A 27,605-nucleotide genomic window follows, 5' to 3' on the forward strand; every position below is an offset into this window, starting at 1 on the left:
TCTTTGAATCTAATATGTGTCTCTTGTACACAATATATAGTGGATCATGGGTGTTTGCTTGCTTGCTTGCTTTTTATCTATTCTGTCAATCTCTGGCCAATTTTATTCTGAGCTCATATATTTTTCTTGTAATACTTTGTCAGGTGCAACCAATAATAGCCAAAATGCACAACTAATGTTCTGTTTTTCCATTTCTTCTCCTAGAGATGTCATATAAGTAAACATCCGTTCTGCCTCCCAAGTTAGATCAGTTGATAGTGTTTCAACACTACAGAGCATGCATTGAAACATTTCCAGTCTCCAACATTAATTTTCCTCTCAGACCAATAAGCTGTTGTAACAGTGCCCTACTTCGAGGTGCCAATTTGTGTATTTGTACAGATCTTCCTCAACTTGCAATGGGGCTATGTCCCAATAAACCCATTGTAGGTTGAAATATCATCAGTCGAAATGCATGTCCTCTATCTAACCTACCAAACATAACAGCTTAGCCTAGCCTACCTTAAACGTGCTCAGAACACTTACATGAGCCTACAATTGGGCAAAATCACCTAATGCAAAGCCTATTTTATAATAAAGTGTTGCGTATCTCATATAACTTCTTGAATACTGTACTGAAAGTGAAAAACAAAATGGTTGTGTTATCAGCTGTTTACCCCTCTGACTGCATGGTTGACTGAGAGCTGCGGTTCATTGTCACGGCCTAGCATCATGAGAGAGTATTGTACTGCATATTGCTAGCCTGGGAAAAGATCAAAATTCAAAGTATGATATCATTTTTATACCATCATAAAGTCAAGAAATTGCAAGTTGAACCATCATAAGACAGGAACCCTCTGTACAATATTTATACTAGTCAGAGTATGATAATATACAGTATGATAATAAATAAACCCCAAAATCTAAGTGGTCTAACTTAACAAAAGTTTATTTCTCACTCATGTCACCATCCAATGCAGGCCAGGTAACTGGCATGGCTTTCTCCAAGAAGCAACAACCAACTTACATGTGGCAATTTTGCCCTCTCTGAGTTCTTCACTTTCTGAAGCATAGACAGGAGAGACAGGGAGTGGCTGATAGTGCAGGGGGGGTATTGCCAGGCTTGAAAATAACACATATCACTTCAGCTCACACCTAATGGGCCAGACATAGTCACATGGCCCCAACTCAACTGCAATGGAGATGGAAACTTCACAGAAACACATCAATATTTGATGATCACTAGTAGTCTCCACCATACCCCGTTCCCTAAACATATCAAAATTTCACCTTTGAAAGGGGAGAAGCATGGTCAGAACCCACTATTTTATCAATAAGGCCATCCAAAACTGAAGAAGATATCATGGTTAAGTGGTGTGGGCTCTGGAGTCAAGCTATCTGGGTTCAAATCTTGAATCTACTCCATAATATTATGTCACCGAAGACACCAAATTAACCTCTATAAACTTCGATTTGCTCATCTGTAAAGTGGAGATTAAGTAGTACCTACCTTTTAAACCTATTGTCAAGGTGAAATGAGACAATCTATGTAAAAACAGCACAGTACCTTGCACGTGCTAAGTATATAACAGATGTTACCGATTATTAGTTAAAAAGCTGGAAAATAATGAGACAGGAAATAAAACCATACAGTGAATGTTATTGCTGTTAATATTTTCCTCTGCTTGCCTGATTGGAAATGTGTTTGTCTGGGGGCTCCAAGCAGCGGCAGGAAAGTACATGGCCAGACAGATGAGGCGCTAATGGGCTTATTTATATGAGATGAACAGGCGTCTGATAATGGTATTAGCTCTTACAAGTGCATGGTCCAAGCCTGAGAATGCTCCCTGAGGGCTTGGAGTGGAAAGGCTTAATTGGAATGCAATTTAAATCTCATCACAGCCCTAGCTGAAGAACAGAGCTGCCAGCAGTGACAAGAAGCTTGGACTCCACTTTGACTGCCTCTGCTATTCCAGACCACATGACTTTGCCAAGTTCGGGATGAGGGACCAGAGGGAGCCCAGAGAGTGTGATCTATCGGATTCCCTCTAAGGGGGCTGGATTATGGGCTCTTGTTGCTACTGCAGCTAAGAGGTGAATACGCAAGGAGCCCAGAGAAGTAAAGGACTCACCTGAGCTGAGTGTGGTCAATTCAGTATTTGAATTCAGAGTCTTCTGCTGAGAGGGGATAGAGCCCAGTGGTTAAAAGCACAGGTTCTGGAGTCAAACTGACCAAGTTCAAACCCCAACTCTGACCCTGAATTTGCTGTGTGAACCTAGTCACTAACCCACCAAAACCTACAAGTTTTTATCCAAAAGCTGGGATTTATATTATTTTGCTGGTTGTCTTCTATTTGCCCCTCCATATCCACTCTCCCTCCTTCCCTGCACACCTTGACTCATGTCCTAGGAGGTTGGCCTAGAAGACCTGAATCAAGGGACTCCATTGCTCTCTGGCTTCTGGTTGTGTCCAAGAAATTGGCAGGTGGGAGGAGAGTGAGATCTTGGTATTTATTTCCCTAGGTCGCACACTGCTGGGTTGCTGCGGGTTGGCTGTGACCTCTCCCAACGACCACAGCTAATTATCAGGCAACCTTTTCCTTATAGCTTTTTCCACAGGTTCCAGAAACGACCACCTCCTCTTTCCTCTTCAGGCCTGGCATGGCAACAGTTTCCCACTATCACTAGCCACAAGATACTCTAACATCCCTGTTGTTTTCCCTAACCTCTTCCTATATAATCCCCTTATTTTTTTTAAGATTTTATTTATTTGACAGAGAGAGTCATAGCGAGAGAGGAAACACAAGCAGGGGGAGTGGGAGAGGGAGAAGCAGGCTTCCTGCTGAGCAGGGAGCCTGATGCGGGGCTCAATCCCAGGACTCTGGAATCATGACCTGAGCGGAAGGCAGACGCTTAACAACTGAGCCACCCAGGCGCCCTATTTAATCCCCTTATTAAGTGTTCTTCGGTTATGCACTTTTGAGTGCCAGGACTTTGACAACTACATGCTTACCGTAGATAAACCTTTGGGTGGCTAACTGGTTCACAGTGACTCCCTTTCTCTGAGAACAACTCTTACTCAAAGGTAGCCATCCTTGTACTGCATGTCCCCTTCAACCTGATTGGTTCAAGTCTAGAGACCTGACTCAAAGGGGGCCAATTAGATTCTTCCGCCAAGAAAAATGTGGGTTTTGAAACAGAGATAGCAGTGACTAGAAACCAGTAGGACTGCACCAGGTTTATCCCCAAATCCACCTTCTAAAGAGCCTACAAAAGCAGGCCAGGGTGGGATCCTATCCTTCCAAGTTTTGATTGTTCAGCTCTTCCTCCTATCCAAGGAGATACCCCTTTATCCATCATTTCAATCATTTATTCTTCTTTAACTAGCCAGAGTTGGTTTCTGCTGCTTACATTCCAAAGGACCTCAATAAATGCAGCACCTCATAGAATTTTTATGAGGTAATATATGTAGGGTGGTTAGCACAGTGCTTGGTGCATGGTAAGCTCCCAGTAATTTGTAGCATTTATTATCTATAAAAGTGGAACTAATAAGAGAATGGGAAGACAAGTCACACACTGGGAGAAAATATTTACCAAAGACGCATCTGATAAAGAACTGTTATCCAAACAACAATAAGAAAATGAACCCAATTTAAAAATGTGTAAAAGACATTAACAAATACCTCACCGAATACAGATGGCAAATAAGCTTATAAAAAGGTGTTCAACGTCACATTTCATTGGGGAATTGCAAATTAAAACAATGAGGGGTGCCTCGGTGGCTCAGTTGGTTAAGCATCTGACTCTTGATTCTGGTTTAGGTCATGATCTCAGGGCCCCGGGATCGAGCCCCACATCAGGCTCCCTGCTCAGCTGGGAGTCTGCTTCTCACTCTCCCACTGTGCTCTCCCCTCCCCCGCCTCTCTCTCTCTCTCAAATAGATAAAATCTTTAAAAGACAACAACAACAACAACGAGATGCCACTACACATGTATCAGGATGGCCAAAACCCAGACACTGACAATGCTAAACGCTGATAACGATGTGGAGCAGCAGGAACTCTCATCCACTGCCAGTGAGAATGCCAAATGGTACAGCCGCTTCGGAAGGCAGTTTGCAGTTTTTTACAAAATTAGACATACTCGCGTTATACAACCCAGTAGTTGTGGGTATTTTCCCACATGAGTTGAAAACATGTTTTCATAAGTTTTCAAAGTTTTCAAAAACCTGCACGCAAACATTTATAGCAGCTTTGTTCATAATTGCCAAAACTAGAAAGAAACCAAGGTGTCCTTCAGCAGGTGGACATATAAGTAAACTGTGATAACTCCAGACAATGCAGTATTATTCAGCTCTCAAAAGAAATGAGCTATTAAACCATAAAAAGACATGGAGGGAAATGCATGTTTTTTTCAAATGTATATTATTAAATGAAGAAGCCAATCTGAAAAAGCTATATATATTATATGATTCTAACTACATGACATTCTGGAAAAGGCAGAACTATGGAGACAATAAAAAGATTAGTGGTTGCCAGGGCTTAGGCAGAGGGAGGTACGAATAGTCAGAACATAGAGGAATTTTAGGGCAGTGAAATTACTCTGCATGATAATGGTGGATACATGTCCTTATACATTTTTCAAAACCCATTGAATGAGCAACACCAAGAGTGAACCCTAAACTATGGACTTCAGGTGATTATGATGGGTCAATGTAAGTTCATCAGTCGTAACAAATGAACCACTCTGATGGGGGGGTGTTGGTAGTGGGAGAGATGCGTGGGGGTAGGGGGTAAATGGGAATTCTCTGTACTTTCCACTCATTTTGCTATGAACCTAACACCTCTCTAAAAAATGAAAGTTACTAATTTTTTTAAGGTGGAAAAACAGTGGAAAGAATAATTGCCCCCACAGATTTTGTGAAAATTAAATGAATCCATGTGGTCTTTATGAAACTCTGATGGGCTCCCGTAGGACTCAGGTCTGGAAAGTTAGTCTGGACAAATCTCAACCAGTTCTACTGTCCTGCAAGAGAGATATTAACAATGCCACAGACTGGGGCGCCTGGGTGGCTCAGTTGGTTAATCGTCAACTCTTGATCTCAGTTTGAGTCTTGATCTTGGGGGCATGAGTTCAAACTCTATGTTGGGCTCCACGCTGGGCATGGTGGCTACTTAAAAATTAATTAATTAATTAATTAAATTAAAAATTTAATTAATTAATTAAAAATTAAAAACAACAACAACAACAATGACATTAGTTGTCCTCTATTAGTCCAGGAGTGGACATGATATTTCGTCTGTTTGAGTTTCCTCCTTGGGAAACTGCTCTCTCCCTCTCCCAAAGAAGTCTCGTGAGACTGTCAATCAAGTCACGGAGAGGCAACTGATTAAGGGGACCAAGGAGAGCACTCCATCCCCTAGTCACAGGGAAACTCGAGACACCTAAGCAAAGACCAATTAGAGTTTTTCTGCTGAATTAGTTGAGTTACTAGGAGTCATCTTTCTTCTTTTAAGGTCACAAACTTAAGGGTAATTAAAGCCTGAAGTCTCTGAGATTCTCTCAACATGTGGGGAAACTGTGCTAGAAAAGAAACCCCACACAGAAGAAAGCCAGCCCAAGAGATAAAGGCAAATAGAGAAATGGATTCCTGATGAATTGGAGGGTTTCTTGATCAGCTATGCCTGAAGCTGAAACCTGAGTTTTCATTTATGAAAGCTAGTAGGCTCTCTTCTTGCCTATGGTGATTTGAGCTGGATACCCTATTATTTGCAGCTGAGATAGTCCTATCATTATATAAGCCTTTCTTCCAAAAATTTTAGATAATTTCAGAGTTATTTTCTTTGTCTTAATAAAAGCCCTGAGAAGTGATTAGCTACAGAAATTTTGCTTTTCATTTTTCTGTTAGAAAAAAGCAAATATGTTGGGTGGCTCAGCCGTTAAGCGCCTGCCTTCGGCTCGGGTCATGATCCCAGGGTCCTGGGATCGAGCCCTGCATTGGGCTCCCTGCTCGGCAGAAAGCCTGCTTCTTCCTCTCCCGCTCCCCCTGCTTGTGTTCCCTCTCTCGCTGGCTGTCTCTCTCTCTGTCGAATAAATAAATAAAATCTTTAAAAAAAAAAAAAGGTAAAATGAGGTCAAAAATGAAAAATGCCGTGTGGGGGGTGCCTGGGTAGCGCAGTCGTTGAGCATCTGCCTTCGGCTCAGGGCGTGATCCCGGCGTTCGGGGATCAAGCCCCACATCTAGCTCCTCCGCTAGGAGCCTGCTTCTTCCTCTCCCACTCCGCCTGCTGTGTTCCCTCTCTTGCTGGCTGTCTGTCACATAAATAAATAAAATCTTTAAAAAAAAAAGAAAAGAAAGAAAGAAAAATGCCATGTGAGGAATGAGAGGGATCAGGAGCAAGTCAGAACAGTGCCTGGAGCTTTCAGAAGAGGGTCCTGTCCAAAGCCATGAACTAGAAGACATGTTTTAGGGGCCTGATGTAATGTGGTGCTGACTCCATGGCCCTAAGGCAGTCGCTAGTATCCTAAGGAGTTCATGCAGAGTCAGACATACTGGATGAAACTAAGCCCTCTCGAAAATATACTCACTGCAGATTTACTCCTTTACTGTGAACTTGGAGCAACTGTTGTTGGAGAGACTGGGAACTCTGCACTCGTGATATTAGACCCCACTCTAAGGAAGTAAATGGTTTCAGTGTGGGAATGTGGTAGGCAGACAGCTTGAGACGCAGAAGAAGACAGAGAAATAGAACCAGGCGAAGGTTAAGACAACAAATGAGGAGGAGGCCAGCAGCGTCAGGACACAGATGATGTCCTCTGCCACGCCTGGCTGTAGTTGTCACCGTCCGCTAGCAAAGCGGGATTAGCGTCGAGAACCAAACACACTTCATCTCCTCTGGGGTCACATGTGAGTGTGCATTTGTTTCAGTCCACTCGTGTAGGTTTCCTCCCCTCCTGTCAGCTCAACTAGCCCTTGTGTTCTTCTTGCCCTTGGAGAGCTCTGAGGGCAAGCCCTTCCCTGGCGATGGTAATAAGAGACACTGGTTATTACAGAAAGACACCTCAGACAACTAGGTTCCAACAGGCAGTCGCTGCTTCGATCCTGGTGCCCGGATGGAGAAGGTAACCCCTCTCCCCCTCACCTCCTTAGAAACTATAGACCAGGCCAGAGCATTCGAGAGCAAGGCCTGAACAGGCCTCATGACTGTGTGGGTGTGCCACATATTACATAAGCGCATGGATTAATTAAGAAGCAAGGTCAGGACTTAGAACTGGGTCAGACATGAAGAGGCCCAAGAAACAGCAAGTACTCAGATAACTGGAACATGACATGAGAACCTGCCAGGCAGCCTTGCTGTTAAGTCAGTAAGAACGCGTTGCTGGGAGATGCCCTGTCTCTGCAAGATGACTGAGCCTTTTTCTCGCGCTGCCTCTTCCTGTGCTGAAGAAGGCAGGACCCTCGTGGCCCCGGGACAGCAGGCACGGCGGGAGGGAGGGGGGTCCTCTGCGGAAGCCCACACGGGGCGGGGGCTGGAAGACTGTTCTGGGCTGGCTGTGCTCTCCAAGGCCCCTGTAGCTCCCTCAGTTCGCCAGGTTGAGAGCAGTGGGGGCGGACACCAAGGCTTCAAAAGCTTGGCCCACCCCTTCTCTGCTTCCGTAAAAATTCTGTAGGAGTGCTCTCACCCCTCTCGAGCCTCAATCCTCATAAAGGCAGCACACTCGGGCGCCTGGCTTCTCTCTTTGTCTTCTTCAAACAGTTAGAGTTTTATCTCTCCCTCTCTTTTTTTTATAAATATGTTTGTTGCTATTTTTATTTTTGTTTTTCCTCAAACCAAAAACTTCAAGGACCACTAGAAACACAAAGGAAAGGAAATCGTGATGAATAGTCACTTCCCAGACTACAGCGCAACTCCTGGGAAGAGTTTGTGTCTTAACATCTGGCCCTGAGCTGCAGACCACAGATCTCAGTTTTGGTTTATTTTTAAGATTTTATTTATTTATCAGAGAGAGAGAACATAAGCAGGGGGAGCAGAAGAGGGAGAGGGAGAAGCAGTTTCCCTGCCAAGCAAGGAGCCCGATGTGGGGCTCGATCCCAGGACCCTGAGATCATGACCTGAGCCTAAGGCAGACGCTTAACTGACTGAGCCACCCAGGCACTCCCACAGATCTCAGGGTTTTTTTGTTGTTGTTTTGTTTTTTTATTTATTTGACAGAGAGAGACAGACAGCCAGCGAGAGAGGGAACACAAGCAGGGGGAGTGGGAGAGGAAGAAGCAGACTCCTAGCAGAGGGGCCTGATGTGGGGCTCGATCCCAGAACGTGAGCCGAAGGCAGATGCTTAACGACTGCACCACCCATGCGCCCCCACACATCTCAGTTTTAAGTTGGAGGCAGAATGGGCTGCTTTTAACCATTCTGTTGAAAAAGAGCCACAAAGGATCATGCTGGGTGCCACCGTCCTGGACTCTTCTACACGGAGGTGAGCTGGGAATGGGTACTAGGCACGAAGAACACAGGTGCCAACAGCACTAGGCACTCTGACAGTCTCAGGGCCTCCAGGCATTCTCAGCCCCCTCCTCACCGTTGCCCTTGGTGGAGCTGACTGACCATGTGGAAAATTACCCAAAAAAAATCTGTGCAAGAAAGTTGCACGGAAAGTTACAGAATGTCACAATGGAAAACGGCTGCTTAGCAGGGCAGATGAACAGAGCACAATCTTTGCAGGGCCAAGCCACCGAGCTGGGCCCCTACTCCTCATCTTCACCTTTACCCTTTCACCTCTGCTCACTGACCCTTTGTAATACCCAGGCCTAGGATAGGGAAGGGAAGTACAAGTTCAAGAGACACGCTTAGAGGTGCCCGCCTCTGGGAACCTCCCTGCTCCTAGTCCCTTCAGTTTAGCTGGTCATTTGTTCATTTATTGCGTGGCTATTTATTGAGAACTTACCATATTCCAAGAGTGCGGTAAGTGGAGATACAAAAAAGGAACAAAACAGACAAGGGCCCTTCCTGAAAGAGTTAATTTGTTAGTGGAGAAAGTTAGATGATATGCAAGTGAAGAAAGAAAGAAGATAATTTTGGGTAACAATGCTTGCTGTGAATTTTTTAAATACAAACAAAACACAGTGATGTCCTGCAGAGTGATTTGGGAGAAGGGCTGCCTACTCTAGGGAAATAGACTAGGAAACCTCTCTGAGGAGTTAAATACGAGCTTACGTGTGAATAAGGAAGAGTTGTGGCCACAATGAACATGGTGGGCAGAAGGAAGAACAGGTGGATGGGTCCCAGGCTAGAAACAGGGGAGTGACAGAAAGGCCAGTGTGGCTGAAGCCTGTAGAACAAGGGAGGGCGGGAAAGGGAGTCTGCAGAAGAACAGAGGCCTTAGGAAGAAGCTGGAGTTTTATTTTAAAGGCAACAGGAAATCACTGGAGAATCTTAAACAAGGGAATGGCATAGGCATTTTTGTAATACAAACTCTCATATTTTATTTGCTCTTGTACACAATATTTCTAAATTAAGAAGATGCTCACAAGGGCCCCTGGGTGGCTCAGTTGGTCAAGCATCCAACTCTTCATTTTGGCTCAGATCGTGACCTTGGGTCCTGGGACAGGGCCCTGCATCAGGCACCGCACTTCGTGGGAAGCCTGCCTGAGGATTTGCTCCCTCTCCCTCTGCCCCCCCCCATTCATGCGGTCTCTAAATAAATAAATAAATAAATAAATAAATAAATAAATAAATAAATAAATCTTAAAAAAAAAAAAAGATGGTCACAAGAAAGATTAGGGTTATTCACTCTAATCCATTAGTAAGACCGGGTTTGACTGAACTTTTAAGTTACCTTCGATAAGTAGAGCATCTTGGCTCTTAGATTTCATATGAGATAAAAGAAACTGTTTTCTTTTTTAAATTTAGAATTGTGGTAGATTTAGCCCCAGTCTAGAGTTTCTCCCAATGAGACAAACACTTTGGAGAATTTCTCAATTCTCACAAGGAAAATACAGACTGACCATAGACTCCTGTCACCACACTTTAAATAATCTAAGTATAGAACAATATTGGTGATTAGGTCAGGGGTCAGTAAACTTTTTCTGTGAAGATCCAGGTAGTAAATAGTTTAGGCTTTGAGGCCATATGTTCTCTGTCACAACCTCTTAAATCTGCCGTTGCACGCAAAAGCAGCCACAGGCAACACAGAAACAGCGGCTTACAGCGTGTTCCAATACCCCTTTATTTATAAACATGGAAGTTTGAATTTAATGATTTTCACGTGACAAGAAATAGTCTTCTCCTTTTGTTTTTTTTCAAGATGTAAACACCATTCTTGGCTTACAGTTAATATAAAAACAGGTAGCAGGCCAGATTTAGCCTGGAGGCTGCAGTTTCCTGACTCCTGTTTTACATGAATTGGTAGATTGGCAAAATGCCCGACAGACATTTTTAATGGGATCATTTTGGCTACCGTGTGGAAGGTGGGTCATGGGATGTGGGGAGCATTGGTGGAAGCAGGGAAATCAATCAGGAGGTAATTGGCACAGTCTAAGCAAGACGTGATGGTAGCCTTGACTGGGGTGGTCAACAGTGGAGTTGGAAAGAAGTGGACGTGATGGTACACTGTGGAGGCTCTGACAGGGCTTTGCTGACATAGTAAATGGGAGCAGAGAAGGAAAGAGCAGAGGGAAGCATGATCTTGGGTGTGTCTTGAACAACTGGCTGTATGAGCATGTCATTTACTTTGATAAAGAAAACTAGGAAGGAAGAGGTTCAGGGGAAAATCAAGAGTTCTGGTTTACCAGTGTTAAGTTCGAGATGCCTGCTAGGTATCCAAGCGGAGATATCCAGTAAGTTGGAATAGCAGGGCTGGATATATGGGGGTCATAGGCACTTAGGAGGTAGTTAAAGCCCCAGGACTAGTTCAGATCAACTGGGATGTATAGAGAGAGAAAAGAAGAGGCCCAAGAAAGGGATCCACAGAAATTCCCAGAATTGGCAAAACAGAATGAAGATAGCTGACAGAAGAAATGGACAAATCAGAAGAACAGGTTATCATAAAGGTGAAAGAAGCAAGTTATTGGCGAAGGCTGTGGCCAAGGATGAGGAATCCTGCTGAGAGAGAATATTGTGAGGACATGAAAACAATGTGCCCTTGACAAGAAGAGTCCATCAGAGAACTGATGGAGATGACAGGATGAGTTGAATGGTGACCAGGACTTCCGGTTAATCATGGAAGTTTAAACACAGGTGTATCTGGGCCACCTGGCTGGCTCAGTCAACAGAGCATGCAACTCTTGATCTCGGGTTTGTGAGCTCGAGCCCCACACTGGAGGTAGAGATTGCTTTTTAAAAAATAATAATAAAATCGTTTAAAATTTTAATTAATTAAAAATTGAAAAATAAACACAGGTGTATCTCCATCCCCTCCCAACACTCGCTAAAGTCAACGTGATGAAATACAAAAGAATGAGCCCACAAGAATAATGCGAGTGACATGAAGGTGACGGAGGTCAAGAGAAGTTCATAAATCCCTGGAAGAGGTAAGAAGCTGGATAATGGTAACTAACTTAGCAAGGCAGAGGAAACCAGAACCAAAGAGCCCGCAAAAGGAGAGGGGTGCCAACAAGAGGCGGACTGGTTCCAATCACTGAAGCCCAGAAAGGCTCACGGCTTTGAGGGAAGGTGAGATATGAGGCTGAAAACAGGAGGATAGGGAGAAAGTCTTTGTAAGGAAGCAGGGACTCCTCCAGAGCTCCTCCCTGATCCCTGCATTGCCAGGAAACTAACCCGGTGGGAACTAAATGGCTTAGTCTCTGCAGAAATTAATCCAGAGAGACTTAAGAATAAGAGATAGAGGGACACAGGGGAGCTAAAGGTGGGCACTGTCCTGAAAGCAGGGGAGGGAAGTAAAATCTCCGTACTAAGTGGTGAGATTCCTCTCACCCTCCGGGGCTCAGCGGCAGCCGAGCTCATAGCTGGCTCTCTCGCGTTCTCTCTCTGTGGCCAACTGAGCAGCGGTGGACTTACACCCACGCCAGGCGGGCAGCCAGGTTGGCTGTGTGCGAGCAGAGAAGGCAGTCAAGAGGACAGAGAGGAAAGCAGCAGCGATGAGAGATGCTGCGGCCCCCGGGAATGGGGACGGTTTGGGGTTTCAGCCTCAGGCCAGGAGCAGGCAGTTCTCCCCGTCCCGGGCTGTGAGACTGCCCAGCGTACCCTCCCCACAAACACCCGTACGCTTGAGCGGCTCTGACCTTCACCTCGTAGCCAGATGCTCCTCAGACAAGCCGAGGGGCAACCTATAAAAGGCTGCTTTTCCAGACCCTGTCCAAGCCCCATTTGTCGGCTTCCTTGGTCATTGTCATGCAGAGGTGGCCAGCTGAGCTCCCGCTGCCCCTTCCTCCGGAATTCATGGCCAGGGACAGCCCGGGACAGCTCTAGAGGTTCTGGGAAGGCAAGCAGTGACCCCGCTTCATAAAAGCCAACTTGTTAGACAGTATTTGTGTAACCACCACATTTACGGGCAGCGAAGAGGAGTTAAACAATTTGCCTAAAGTCCCAGAGCTTATTTATTGAAGGAAATGCTTGGAGATAAAATCTAGTCTCCCGACTTTTGGTCCCTGACTCTTCCTTCTGCCCCACTTGCCCTCCCAGGGTGCTCAAAGACTGCTTTGACAGGTGGGATTTGGTTATTTCCATGGCCCGACTGAAACCAAACCACTAAAACGTGAAACTTCAGGTTCCCCATTGTGTAGAAGACAACACACTGCATGCAGAGTCCAGCGACGTGGGTTCTAGTCCCACCCCCTCCTCTTATTCTGTGGTATCACTTAGGCAGGTCACTGACCACCTCTCTGGACCTATTTCTTCACGTGTAAAATGTGGAGAGAGTAGCAGTATGAGGAGCAGAGGAAAGAGTGCAGGTATAAAGGGTCTAGGAGGAAAGCCTGACTGTGCCTCTGACACTCGAGATTTCTGTCAGGTCTCCCTATTCATTTAAACATTGACGTGAATTTGGGATTCTAGTCCTATATATATATATATATATATATATATATATATATATATATATCTGTTTAAACAGAAACATGGGTGGTGGTGGTATTCCCCATAAATAATTTACATCAAACTGATGCTTCAGGAAGATGGTCCGTATTTATGCTAGCATTGCTTATCCTTGGCATAGCACTACATATCTCAATTTGAGAAGCACAGGACAAGAATGCTAGGAGAATTGTCAGCTCTTAAAATTCTTTAAAATGTTGCAAACTTCAACAAGTGCAATCTCCATTCTGCCAATATGGAAGCCAACACATCCAAACCATCCATTTCTAGAACAGAAGTCAAGTCTTGGTGCTATTAAGCTCCTCCAACACCAGAGCTTGGTCAGGATGCACAGGGGTGATCCTGGTGAATATGCTGCCATTTTAGAAGACCTAGGAGTTAGGTGGGAGCCGGCCCCACGTTCCTTCAGTCTGATCTGTACGCAAGGGACAACCGCGGTCTAATACCGGTGACAGCCGTTCGCATGACGGCACATCTGAGAGCCTCGTTTGGAGCTTCTCTCATACTCCAAGGCTTTCTCTAGGGCCTGCACTTGGGGTGGAGGAGTCATCGGAGAGGGGGAATGCAGAGTCCCCTAGACTGGAATAGTGGAATGCACATCTAGGGCATGGCAGCCAGCGGTCTCCTCTCCTGAAGGCTATAGCGGAAAGCTGCAGTACGTAACACTTTCAGGCCCCCCAACAATGCTGACCATACCTCACTGGCGGGCGCCTTGGGAGTTCTTAAGCAGAAGGGTGTGTGTGTGTGTCTTGGGAGGGAGTTCAGGCTGGGTTACTCCCCCAAGCACTGGTGTCAAAGCTTCCTGTCCAAAGGGAGGGACCAGAGCTCTCTCTCACCTCCACACCTTTGTAAGCGCTGTTTCCATTACTTGAAATTGCCATCTTCCTGCCTCTCCACTGTGGATTTACAAAAGTGCCATTTGCTCTAGGAAAGTGTCCTCAAGGGCCCCACCTCCAGGCAGAATTGGAAACACCCCCTCTCCCCGCACCCTCCCCCGCTCGCCCCCCACCTCCCCATCATTTTGTACAGTTCCCTATTGAAGGGCATGTCATCTGACAAGTCAGCTGCTTTCTCACTCACCCCCCTCCACTTTCTAGGCTTTGAGCTTTCTATCTGTGCCTGACACACATCTGATGCCAGAAGATCTCTTTTTCATGTCCCTTGGGAAGGAAGGAACAAACATGTTAAAGAGGAAAGCAGCAGCAACTCGGGCCAGTGGCACGGAGGGCCACGCCGTGTGGTTCCACCACCGATTTTCCCAGGCCTCACAGGTGCCTCAATCCAAAATATACTGGGCCTTAGAGAAGTCCCCTTCCTGCCACCCCCAATTGCCCTTTCCCACCACAGTTATCCTCTGGAGCCCCCAGCAGAAGAAACCTGGGGTTTGAACTCTGTCTCTGCTCAGGCCCCAGAGGAGGTGAAAGCCTGGGTCTCTGGGCCTCCATAACTAGGCCCCAGGGATGCTGAAGGAGCTCCCACACTCCCGCTGATAAGCATGGTCTCCCAGGAGAGGCAGCTAGCTTCTCTCTCCCGCAGGGCAGGTCCCCAGCAGGAAACCCAGGGCCCGGGCTGGGGCATAGATCACATTCCCCCTTCACTCTGCTTCCTGCTCTCTCTGTCCCTATCCCATGTCAGCATTCCTGCCAAAGCCCCTTTCTGTAACTCTAACCTGGTTCCTGTTCCTGTCCCCACCCCTCTCCACCCTGTGCTGTTATGGGGCTCTCTCCTTGGTCCCCAAGCCTCCCCACCCCTGAATGTCCTGTTGGCAAACACCACGGAGTGTTCTGGAGTCCAGTGACCTGCAGGCATCCTTAGTGGCCAAGGGCCCTTGAGGACATGGCAGCGGGGCTGGCTAGAGCTCCCAGTTTCCAGCCAGACAGCACGTCCCACTAGGGAGCGACTGCTTCGAATCCAGCCAACAGACATTATCAAGGCCCACTCTGGGCCCAGCCCTGTTCTAGGTCTTGGAGGGACACACACAGCCCAGCCCAGCCCCTGACAGAAGGCAGGCCTAAGGACCCACTGTTACAGTCTGTTGACTGCATGAAGAAGACACCTAAAGAGTGGGAAAAGCAGAGGAAGTGAGGGAAGGGAGCAGACAAGAAATCAGGGTAGCCTCCCCACCCCAGGAGCAGGACGCTGAAGGCTGCCTTCCGACATGGGAGCAAGTGAAGGGAACCAGGGAGACCATCCATCTTCACTCTTCCCGGAGCTAAACTACCATTTTCCCCCATTCAATTCACAAACAGTGGGCCCAGGAGAGTGTCCAAGTGTCCAAGATGGGAGGGCCGAAAGCTCTGCAACGACCACATCCTGGGTACCACTTCCTGATTTCAGCAAAAACCCCCAGGAGTAAAGCCAACAGGACTGTGCACTGTGACAAGGAGGAAGAAGAGGGAATCAAGAGAGGATACAGGGGTGCAGAGGAGGGGGAGATGTGGGCGCAGGAGGGAGGAGACAGGAAGCAGAAGGCAGAGTTGGCTGTGGATACCTGAGAACGCAGGGCGAGCTGCAGCTTTGCCGGGGCTGAGCATCACACGTGCCCTGAAAGAGGCTTCCTCGGCCGTCCCGTGGGGGATGCTGCTTACCCGGCCTGCCTAGCCCGGTACCGCGGGAGTGGCTGCCATGGACTCTTCACCCAGGGTCCAGTGAGCAGCCCACAACGGGATCTGAAGGGGCTCCCACCCTGGACTTTATTCAGGTAGTCACTTAACACACACCTTTTTATAGACCTCAAAACACAGAATTTGATTACTCATAACCTTTGGTTCTTACCACATTTTTATATCAATGCATGGCCTTCATTCATTATTTTATCTGATCTCATGCTGAATGATTTCTGAAACCTTCTTTAAAAGTCAAATTCCAACGACTGAAAGTCAAATAATACATTTGTATATTACGGGTGGGGGGTGTACTGAGAAAGTTAAAATATACTAGCCCCTTTATGGATTGGGAGAACTTCTGGGTTCCGTGCAAAAAACAAATAGAAACTACAAACATCTCAGTAAAGCTAAAGGGCATGGCTTTTTTAATTACGTTGAAACTCAGAAATCCAAGGGTCATCCCTTTCCAAAAGTCCTGCCCCCCAGGATCTCTAGAACCACTGGCAAACTATGCCCGGCCAGCCAAACCCAGCCCACCACCTGTTTTGTAAGGCCTGGGAGCTAAGAACGGTTTTCACATTTTTAAGTGGTTAGGAAAAAAAGCCAAAAGAAGAATTCTATTTTGTGACACATGAAGATTACGTGAATTCAAATTCCAGCATCCGTAAATAAAGTTTTATTGGAATACAAGCAGCTTCATTCACCAGTCTTGTCCACCGCTGCTTCCACACTACGGTGTAGAGTTAAGAAGCTGCAACAGAGAGGGACGACCCAAAAGCCTAAAATAGTTCCTCTCTGGCCCTTTACAGAAAGGTGTGCCAACACCTGCTGTAGACCAAAGTCCAGAACAGAAATTTACAAGCCCTGGATCTGACTGCTCTCTCTTCTTTCCCTCTTCCCCTTCCTCCCCACCTCATTTCCCCTCTTCCTCTCCTTATTCCTCCTCCAGTTGGCTGGGACCAAGGAGTGGGTGTTTATTCATTTCCCTTACGTAAGATCTTGCCCCTTTCTGACTCCAACCTCATGAGTAAGCCGGAGGGACAGGCATAAGAATCCTCCCAAGGCCAGAACTTTCTCACGGGCGTGCCTCCGATGGGTCACGGGTTTGCAGCAAGGCGGCGTGGTGATGCTCTCTGGTAAGTGGGCCACTGGAGCACGTGGGCTGGTGACTCCTGGGGGAGACCCTCACCTACAGCTCCTTGGAGGGTGGCTCCTGTGGCGGTAAGAGCAATGACCTTCCCCCAAGCGGTGAGGGAGGCCTCCACCACCCGGACATGTCCTTCAGCAGCCGGCTGCAGAGTGTGCTCCCTCCCTCCCATTGTGGACAAGGAGGCGTGTGTGTGTGTGTGTGTGTGTGTGTGTGTGTGTGTGTCCTATGTGCCCAGGGAGTGCAGAGCATGGGCCAAGAGGGGAAAATCAGGGCAAGGAGAGGAGCTCCTGGCAGGGGGGGTCCCAGCATCGGATGGTAGCCCTGAAGCTCTCTCTTCACTCGTATGTACAGGACTGTATCATTACTCGTCCAAATCGGTACAGTTTTTTCTTTTCTAATCAACTTGAATGAGGTATCATTGACATAGAGTAAAATGTACCCATTTTAAATAAGTTGTACTATGAGTGAGTTATCTACCAGCGTAACCACTGCTCCAACCAAGATAGAAAGCCTGCCGTGACCCCCAAAATTTCCTGTGCACCCCTCTGTAGTCATCTCCCAGGCCCCCACCACTGCCCCAGACAACTACTCATCTGCTTTCCATCACTACAAATTAGTTGTGTCTGTTCTAGAATTCATACAGCATGTACTTTTGTGTCTGGCTTCCCTCACCCAGGATAACGTTTTTGAGATTCATCCATGTTATGTGTCAACACCAAACTGATGCACTTTTTTTTTTTTTTTTTTTGAGTGGAAGGTGCTACGAATAGTCACGTCAGGTCATAAGGCCTAAGTGAGAACCTTCAGGACAAATCAGGACAATGGTCACTCTATGTATGTGGGCAGTTTCTATCTTTCGTAGCAACTGGGCTTTTTTAGCCAAAACTAAGCTGGCTGTGGGGCGCTTGGGTGGCTCAGTCAGTTAAGCATCCAACTCTTGATTTTGGCTCAGGTTATGATATCAGGGTCATGAGATTGAGCCCCATGTCTGGTTCCGCACTGGGCGTGGAGCTTGCTTGGGATTCTCTCTCTCTCTCCCTCTGCCCTTTCCTCTCACCCCCTTCTCTCTCTCTCTTAAAAAAAAAAATCTGGGACACCTGGGTGGCTCAGCGGTTAGGCGTCTGCCTTCGGCTCAGGGCGTGGTCCCGGCGTTCTGGGATGGAGCCCCACATCAGGCTCCTCTGCTATGAGCCTGCTTCTTCCTCTCCCACTCCCCCTGCTTATGTTCCCTCTCTCTCTGGCTGTCTCTCTCTCTGTCAAAAAAATAAATAAAATCTTAAAAAAAAAAATCTAAGCTGGCTGCAGGGTGACTGTTCTAAAAACACATGTGACGCTTCATCATTATTTCAGTATTCTCAAATCAAAAAGGTCTGATGGAGGGGTGCTTGGGTGGCTCAGTCGGTTAAGCATCGGACTCTTGATTTTGGCTCAGGTCATGAACCCAGGGTCCTGAGATCGAGCCCCACATCAGGCTCTCTTCAACAGGGAGCCTGCTTCTCCCTCTGCCTGCTTGTGTTCACTCTCTCTCTCTCTGGCAAATAAATAAAATACTAAAAAAAAAATAGCTATATTAATGCAAGGAAGTTCATGTTTAACAACAAAATATTTGAAATGATTTTATTTAGGATTTTATACAAATTCAATGTTCGTGTTTTCCTTTACTTTGTATCTTACTATAATTACATAACATGAAGAAAGGTTATGCATTCAGTGAGCCCCATATACGGGTCCCCGAGTCCCCTTCAGTTTACCCCAGGCTGCCAGACACATACTGTCATCTGTGTGTGCTGTGACAGGGAAAGAAAGAGCAGGCAGCACAGCCTCGGACTAAGGCCTGGGTTGGAAGACTTCTGTTTTGCTGACGAAGTCTCTCCTGCCCTCTAGTGATGATCTGTGTGGCTGGGTCTCCACAGAAAAACAATAACATAAGGGTTTATTAAATATATGGTTTTATATTTGCAAAAATATCATCCCTATTATGCAGACATTTTGCCTGCTTTGGGTCCTGGCAGGTGAAAGCCTTCATGGCATTCCCCTGGTGCCCCATGGGGCCTGAAGAGAGGTCTACTCTGTGATTCTGCCACTCCTCTCTGCCTGCCATAGGGAAAATCTCTACCATCCCTGGCCAGAAGACCTCTCTTAGCACGCCCTAGAACCACCAGCCTCGGAACCCCTTCCCCAGTCCCCAGATGCAAAGACCACAGGAAGAGAGAGGGAAGATGAAAGCAGCCGCTCTGTCCCATGGTCTGATCTCAACAAGCAAGCCCCAGGCCTCAGGTGTCCAGAGGATTTGCCTGTCCCCCTGGCACGCTGAGGCTAACAGGGCCAGCTCCACCGTGAACTGCTCCTGTACGTCCACCCCATCACCGAGGTGGGGACCTGGCCTTTTACCCCCAGCAGCAGCAGGTAGCAAGCGGCCACCAAGAGAAAGAACAGACCCTCAGCCATCAACTGATACATAAAGCACCAGTTTCAAGATATCGAGGTGTAATTACATCAACGTTCTATGAAAATTGGAACATATAAAAGTTGGGGATAATTCATGCAAGCAGCAAAACCTTTGTTGAGGACAACAGAGTTCGTCTGAAATGAGAACCACCGTTGGTCCTGCGGTAATTGCACTTATGCTGTGAGCGCAAATCCAGCAAGCTACAAATTCCACGTAACGCACGCTGCTGTTCAGTTCTAGCCCATCCCCATCCTTGGAGCCATCTCCAGCCTGACATCCATTTGCAGACCTCTGAAGGCCGGACAGCCTGGCTCCTTGTCTAGGCCCCACCTTTCCAGGAGGAGACCCAGAAGTCCATTTTGGGAAAGGTTGTCGAAAGAGGGAGTGTTAATTTCATGACTGTTGGGATGAAGGGCATCAGAAGGCCACAGGCTTTCTCTCCCAGGCTTTGCTTCTTAGTGAGACTTTCAGAAGAACACACCCCCTACCCAGGTACTCTTGCCAGGAGATTAAGTCCCAGTCTTGGTGTCTAATAATTCCCTTCGCCCTAGACTTTGTGAGCAGACTTGCCTTGGGCAGCAGAAGTAGACGGTAACCAGCCCCACCTCTTTCTGGTCGCAGATACATTTGACACAACAAGGCAGGTGCAATGGTGTCCGGGTGGGCTGGCTCTGGGCATGCCTCACTTGAAGCCATAAAACGGCTCTCCTGAGCCCCACCCCACCCCCCCACCGGCTGCCAGTCGCTGGATTAGTGGCGGTCGCACTGGACCCTGCACAAGACAGCAGTCCTCAGCAGATGGGTGCCACTGAGTCACCGTGGAATGGAGTTCTCAAGATCTCTTGAGGAATCTTCCCTAATCACATTGTTCTTTCTGAAGACAACTTTTATCACAGGTTCCATATTGGATAACAAACTGGTTGCAAATAATTAAACACACACACAGACTTCCAACTGATTAGAGCATAAAAAGGGCCCATGAAACTGAAAAGTCCCAGAGATGGCTAACTTTAAGCAAAACATCTTACAGGGCTCAAATGATGGCATTATCCAGCCTCCTCTGCCTCTGCTCTGCTCTCCTCCTTGCGGACTTCAATCTCAGATCTCACAGCTAAGGGAGAACGACTACTAGCAACTTCAGGCCTTCATCTTCCCAGATCACAGGCCAGTGGGAAAAGAACAAGTCTCTTCGCAAAGCTCCTGCTGCAGTCCTGGCATCTCGAGCTGCTAGGCAGCTGTTGAGCCGCGCTGAACCGCATGCTGCCGTCAGGTGATGAAACCGAACACATGCTCAGCAAACCCAGGCTGAAGTCAGGCTCCTAAGGCAGCAGCAAACTCCAGTCCCCATTTCTGGGTCAAGACAACCTGCCCATGACCGCTTCCATGGGTCAAGTCCCCATTTCTTTCTTTCTTTTTTTTTTTTAAGATTTTATTTATTTATTCGACAGAGATAGAGACAGCCAGTGAGAGAGGGAACACAAGCAGGGGGAGTGGGAGAGGAAGAAGCAGGCTCATAGCGGAGGAGCCTGACGTGGGGCTCGATCCCATAACGCCGGGATCATGCCCTGAGCCGAAGGCAGACGCTTAACCGCTGTGCCACCCAGGCGCCCCAAGTCCCCATTTCTACAGAATTCTTTCCTATCTTTCCTTCTCTTCGCTGGGCTGTCCACCCAGAGGCCTACCCCACGGAGCCTGTCCAGGTCAGCTGGCCCTCCCTGGTTTTCATAATCTACTTCACTGTACCTGCTTCACCACCTTCAAGCTTAGGCCTGAACTTAGGGACTGGGAGAGCTTCGTCCAAACCACTCGGGGCTTTTAGCAGCAGGCAGCAAGAATTCCCAGGAAATTCTGGGAAAGACAGAGCATCTCCATACTCAGGTGCCCTGAGTGTGCCCCTGCCAGCCTGCCTGGCACAGGGGACCAGCTGCAGCTCCAGGTGTGATATGTGAACGACTGGGAAGTCAGGGCAAAATAAGAGCCGTGCAGGAAGCGTCCAGCTTCCTTCTAGATGGCTCAGACTGTGGAGGGGCTTAAATGCCATGCTGAGGGGTTGAGACTTTATCCAACCATCCCAGCAGATAGACAATAGTCAAATGGCTTGTTGAATGGATAAATGGATAGATGAGCAAACAAGTAACCTGAGCCCAGAGATGGCAAGTGACTTGCCCTACATCACACAGCAAACAAATAGGAGAAGTAGAACCAAACTCCAGGCCTCCTCGTGCCTGTCCTGGACCCCAGGCTGCCTCTACCCCAGCAGGGCCTTTTGGGCAGCCTGAAGATTATCAACCATCAGCTTCATTTCTCAGGGGCTCTAGTCCTGTGCTCCTGAGCTTGGAGCAAAAGCAGGAGCCTAGGGATTAGAAACTTGGACATGGTCAGCGGGAACCAGCAACTGGGAAACTTCAGGAAGGCGTAAGCTGGCATCTAATGCTGAGGCGAGGGAATTTGAGTGAGTGAATTCTCTGGGTGTGAAGTCGAGGACGGGCAGGGAACCAGCCCGAAGCTCAGCTGCATTTCGTTCTGAGTGAGTTCAGCCAGACTCTGAGGATAGCCCAGGTCTGACAAAACCCAGACCACACCACCCTTATAGGGGTGCAATTTCTGAGGAAGCTTCAGGAGGGATGGGGGGCAGGCATTTCTCCTGCTGAGCCTGGCCTTTTGCACCAGGCACAGAGCTCCTCCCAGGCTGCCATTAAAGAGGCCAGGGACTGGGATTGAGGGTGGAGGGGAAGAGCCTTTTGGCCCCTGGTTTAGAGGAGCCCAAAACTAATCGAAGGCAGAATAAATCAAAAGAGATCCAGAATTTCCATAAGAGCAAGAACGTGGCATCTGTCTCACCACCGTATTCCCCAGTGCCTGGAACAGAGCCTGACACATAATAGATGGTCAATAAATATTTGTTGGATAAATAATAGACTCAGTAAGGGTTGGGGGAAGCCATTTTTCACTCTTTTTGCTGCCTGCAATCTCCTCCACTGCACCCCGACCATGTAATGCAAAGTTCTGGCAGGAGTCAAGTCAACAGCATTTACAGTGGTTAATTGAGAGCTTACTGTTCTCTGGGCGGTGGCCCACCCCAAGTAGCACATGTCACCTTAGCTCCGCCAAGCACGTTGGAGGGATGCAAAAGGCACTAGGTGGAAATCAGGAAATGGGAATTCTAGAGACTTCCAGGCTCTATCAGGGACAGATAGGAAAAACCACTTTCAGAACGTTTTCACATTTAATCCTCCTGTTATTATCCCCATTTTATGAATATGACAAGTAAGATCGTGGGTGGCACTGGGTCACGCGGCCGCGGAGTGGCGGGGCAGGGGCTCGTCTCATCCTGTGAGCTGGCTGCGTGACCGTGGGCAGTAGGCAGCTTCTTTGCCCTCTGGCTCCGCTTCCCACCTGTGAATCTGAGGTCTCTGAACGCAGTCCCAGACTCCTGGGGTGGAGGCGGGGGCGCCCCAGCCTGGAGGCCGCTTGCGTCGCCTGGGGGAGCCTCGGCCGGGCTTGAACGTGCTGTGGTGCTGGGTGCCGGGGACTGACTGGGCACGTCTGAGGCCACTATCTGATCTAGATCTTTCTATCACCTTTTCCTAGAAGAGAGAGTGGAAGAGCCGACCAGGAAGGCAGGAAAGAAAGAACAGGGAAAGCAGAAGGCTACAGAGAGGCGACATCGAGCCCCCGGAGGGCCCTTCCCCTCCCCCCTCAGTCGGTCCGGTCTGGGAGCCCCAGACCTCGACAGGGTCCCTTCCTAAACCCCCGGTCAGGAGAGCCCCACTTCAGGACACAGTTATTTAACTCCCACAGGGGCTGCTAAGGACCAGCTGTGCAGGCTCAGGAGCCCCACAGATGAGCAAGACTCAAGCCTGTCCCCCCAAGAAGTCACAAATCTCACGGCTGGGAGGAGTGAGGAATGTGGGGAGTAGACAGACAGGGTCACCTTCCATCCAGCCTGAAAAGTGCCATGAGGAGACAAGTCCAGGCGATGGGGAGCAGAGAAGGAGGTGATTGTCTCCGCTCGAGAGTTCAGGGAAGAAGGGGGGCATGGAGTTGCCACTGTTAGGGTTTGTTGGAGGCAGCGGAGTTTTAGCTCAGGAAAGAGCACATACGGGGGCAGGAGACACGGTCACCATGAAGAAACCTGCCATCTCCACCAGCTCTGAGTCCCCCTTCCAGAGCACAGCCACTAGCCTTACCTCTTATTTCTACACAGCTTGCCCCGGAGCCTCCGCATGACCTCCAGGCTCTGGACCTCTCCCTGTCTCCCAGTGCAAGTCAGCCACGCACCTCTGGCTTCCCTGACTTTCAGTCCCCTCTTCCCTGATCTCAGACCCTTTGCCAGTGAGGGGGGTCACTTACAGGAGAAGTTCGGCCCCACAGCAGAGTCCTGATCTCTGTTTGCCAGGGAGCCTTCCTGAAGACCCTCCTTCAGCCCCAAGGTCTCCCCACTTTTCTAGCCAACATGCTGCCCTTCTTTTCTCCCCTCAAGCCCCCAAAGCATCCTTTGCCAACCTCAGTATTTTCAGCATATCCTCTCCATCTACTACTGAGGCAGTGCTCAATCCGTGGACACTCCCAATTTCTCTTCCTTCAAATCTGGACCTGTCTCATCTCTCATTCTTTCCTCCTGACTCCCCCTTTCCGGTCTTACCCAGGTCCTGTGCATGCTTCACCCACCTTTCTGATATAGATAGTTAGATGATAGATAGATGATAGATAGATAGATAGATAGATAGATAGATAGATAGATAGATATAGACAGATAGATATAGATAGATAATGATAGACAGACAGACTTATATGGATGTGTGCGGATGTTTGTGTATCCTCTTGATTCTATTTTCTCTAGAAAACCCTGACTAATACAACCCTTCTCTGCAGTTCATCCAGAGAGGGACATGGCTCAGGCTTCCTTCCTGGGGAAATTCAAATAAGTGTGAGATCATTGTGGAGGTCCTGGCAGTGCTGTGGCCTTCTTCTCAGGCACCAAGGATCCAACTTGAGCATCACCCTGCTGGCCTGTCCTACTCCTCGCAACCCTTCCAGGAATAGATTGGCTCGTGACCCAACACTGAGGAGGTCCCTTGTACTGATGAGACCAGATTATGAGAAAATGGATCTAATTTAAAGAAAATGTTGATAAGTGTAACAAACATTCACTCGGCAGATTACATATCAATGCTGAAGAGTCATCAAAACCTCTGTTCTCATCAGATTTAGTCATTCATGCACTCACTCCACAAATATTTATTGAATTTCTACACATTCCAGACACTATTTTAGGCTTTGGGAATGCAGCAGTGTACAAAAAAAAAAAATTACATTCAAGGATAGAAAAACAGACAAGAAATAGATAGGTATACTATTTTCCAGGATGTTAAAGAACTAGGAAGAAAACTTAAGCAGGGTAAGAGGGTGGGTAGTGGAGAAGCACGTGAGGGAGGGGCCTGCTTTATGTAGAATGCCTACAGAAAGTCTGATTGTGAAGGTAGCGTTTGAACAGAGACCTGAAAGAAGTGAGGGAGTGAGCCAGGCAGGTCTTTGAAAGAAGGGCTTTCCAAGCAGAGGGAACAGCAAATGCAAAGGCCTTGGGGCATGGCATGCTGACATGCGTGAGCTGCAAGAAGGCCAGTATGGCTCAGGAAAGTGAACAAGAGAGAGTGTAGTAGAAGTAGTGGGAGACCAAGTCAGATAGGATCAAAAGTCTGTGATAAGAACTTTGGATTTTACACTGAGAAAGATGAGGAAGCCAATGGAGTGTTTGTCCAGGGTTGTTGTATAACTCTATAAAACTCAGAAGAGGTGGACAGTAGAAGAAAGGGAGGGGCGATGTTACTGTCAGAGCTCTGTGCCAGCATATCTAGGCACCTCTGTGACTGAATTCTCGACAGCCGTTGCTTTGCCTCCAGTTACATTGTCTTACCCTCAGAGATGGGACAGGGTTCAACCTTAGGGAGAACCACTTAGCAATTGGAGAAGGGTAGTGGGGGGAAGGACCACCAGGGGGCCACACTTTGACTATCATCTCTACAAGTTTATGCTTGTGCTGTCAACATTGCTTCCACTAACCTTTATTCATTATCATCTTGTCATGTCAACATACCACCTTGAAAACTGTCTTCTAGGGGCGCCTGGGCGGCTCAGTCGGTGAACCGTCTGCCTTCGGCTCAGGTCATGATCCTGGGGTCCTGGGATCAAGCCCCACATCAGGCTCCCTGCTCAGCAAGGAGTTTGCTCTCTCTCCCTGCCCACGCTCATGCTCTCTCTCTCTCTCTCAAAATAAAATCTTTAAAAACAAAAAGCTGTCTTCTAGCAAATGTGCCCGTGGAGACAGCTGCTCCCCTTCTCCCTGTCACCAGAGTGTTCATCTCTGCCCTGTGCCTCCTCCTTGATTACTGAGTACTGCAGCCTTGAGGCTCGAAGAGGTTCCTTCTGGGGTCAGGGCTCCCAGAAGCCTCTATTCCTTCCTCACTTTCTGTTCCTACTGTCAGTATTCTACAGCTAGGGCCGTTCTATCACCCCCTACACACTCCTTCATTCCATTGTGAGGTGAAGGGTCAGGAAACAAAGATATGAGAAGGGATAAGAAACAGAGAGAAAGGGAGAAATAAATCAAAGAAATTAGGAGCAAGAGCAGGAGGGAGGAGTTAAAGGCTTGACCGCTGAAGAGATCTCTCAGGAACCTCTGCGTGTGGGGAGCAGGGAAAGGACTGGGCTTTCCCAGATGTGACCTCTAAAGTTAAGAATGATGGCAGCCGGGTGGCCCAGTCGGTTAAGCATCTGCCTTCCACTCAGGTCATGATCCCAGGGTCCTGGGAGGGAGCCCCTCATCAGACTCCCTGCTCAACGGGGAGCTGCTTCTCCCTCTCCTGCTCACCCTGCTTGTGCTCCGTCTCTGTCTCTCTGTCCCTCTCTCTCTCTCTGTCAAATAAATAAATAAAATCTTTAAAAAATAAAAATAAAGAATGATGGCAGCAGGAATCTCTACTAGAGGGGCCCTGAGGTCCAGGCATAGTGTTCCCTCCCAGAGGGCTCAGCCGTAGGGAGAGGCCAGAGCCCCAGGCAGGAAACATTCCTCCTGGACGCTAGAGAAGCACGCCATGTCCTTCTGTCCCGCAGAAATGACAATTTCTCCTCCCTTTCCAATTCTTTCCTTCCTGCCTTGAATATCAGACACGTCCGAGTGCTCCCCCCACCCTGCCGTCCCTCCACATTGCGTGAAGCTATGCACGGTTTCTCAGGGGTGAAGATTTGCGATGACTCAGCCTGGCCACCTGCATCCACTTCCCAGCTCTTGTGCCTGTGGTGCATCCTCGGGATGTCCTCCACACCGCAGAGCAAGATGTGCCATCTCCGCCTCGGCTGAATCCAAATTCAAGAGAATTTTTCCATGATTTGTCACTTTCTGAGAGGGCTTACATAAAAAGTAGTTGTTTCCAGGGCAAAGCAAAAATAATCAATGGAATTTTGAACAATCCTAGGAAAGGCTGGTCTCAGTGGAGAAGAGAAAATTCTCCTGTCCCAATTGAATCATTATTCTTGCATAGTCCTGGCCCTGCAGGGACCCAAGAGCTCTCACTTCTATTAAAAGGGTCTTCTGGGACCCTTCACCCCTGACCTCTTTCCTCAAGACAGCATGGAAGATGTTTGCTCTGGTGCAAAACTCCAAGGAAAGCAGATCAAAAGGTGTCCCTCCTGTCTTATCAATTCTCCATGTGCTGACAAATCCAATTTATTTAACTCCAGCCCAAACCTCTTGGGTGAGTGACAGTCTCAGTCATCTAACTGCCTACTTGACCCACTTGGATGTCTAATGGAGATCTTAACATGCCCAAGTCTGGGGCACCTTGGTGGCTCAGTCAGTTAAGCATTGGACTCTCGATTTGGGCTCGGGTCACGATCTCAGGATAGTGACCTCAAGCCCCATGTCGTGGAGCTCCGCATCGGACTCTGCACTCAGCAGGGAGTCTGCTTGAGATTCTCCCTCTCCCTCTCCCTCTCCCTCAGCCCTTCCCACCTTCAAATAATAAATAAATAAATCTTAACATGGCCAAGTCTGATCTCCGGATTTCCTCCCCCAATCTCCAAAGCTTCTTTCCTTGCTGTCTCCATATCTCCCAGTTAAAGGCATCACTGTTCATGCAGTTTCTGAAGCCAGAAACATGGGAGTCTCCCTCAGCTACCACATCTGATCTTCTTGTTCTATATCCAAAATGTGTCTTCAATGCCATGACATCAGATCAAGCCGCCATCACCTCTCAGCTGAAAGACTACAGTTGTTCCTACCTAGTCCCTTGCTTCCACGTGGCCCCTCTCCAATCTATTTTCCACATAGCAGTTAAAGTAATTTGTTTCCATTTATATTCATATTTTGTC

General features: G+C 47.9%; 1 long non-coding RNA gene across 2 annotated transcripts in view; it reads left to right on the forward strand.

The window, feature by feature from the left end:
- Positions 1 to 12,950, forward strand: part of LOC123786576 (uncharacterized) — a 39,386-nt gene extending 26,436 nt beyond the window's left edge. For both annotated transcript variants that reach the window (XR_006778000.2, XR_015726903.1), the window contains exons 3-4: positions 8,192 to 8,456; positions 11,378 to 12,950. This is a non-coding gene — a long non-coding RNA (uncharacterized LOC123786576). The remainder of the gene's footprint in view (positions 1 to 8,191; positions 8,457 to 11,377) is intronic.
- Positions 12,951 to 27,605: the final 14,655 nt, after the last annotated feature.

This window comes from Ursus americanus, chromosome 16, assembly GCF_024610735.1.
Source record: "Ursus americanus isolate L20-20 chromosome 16, mUrsAme1.1.p, whole genome shotgun sequence".
NCBI lineage: Eukaryota > Metazoa > Chordata > Mammalia > Carnivora > Ursidae > Ursus > Ursus americanus.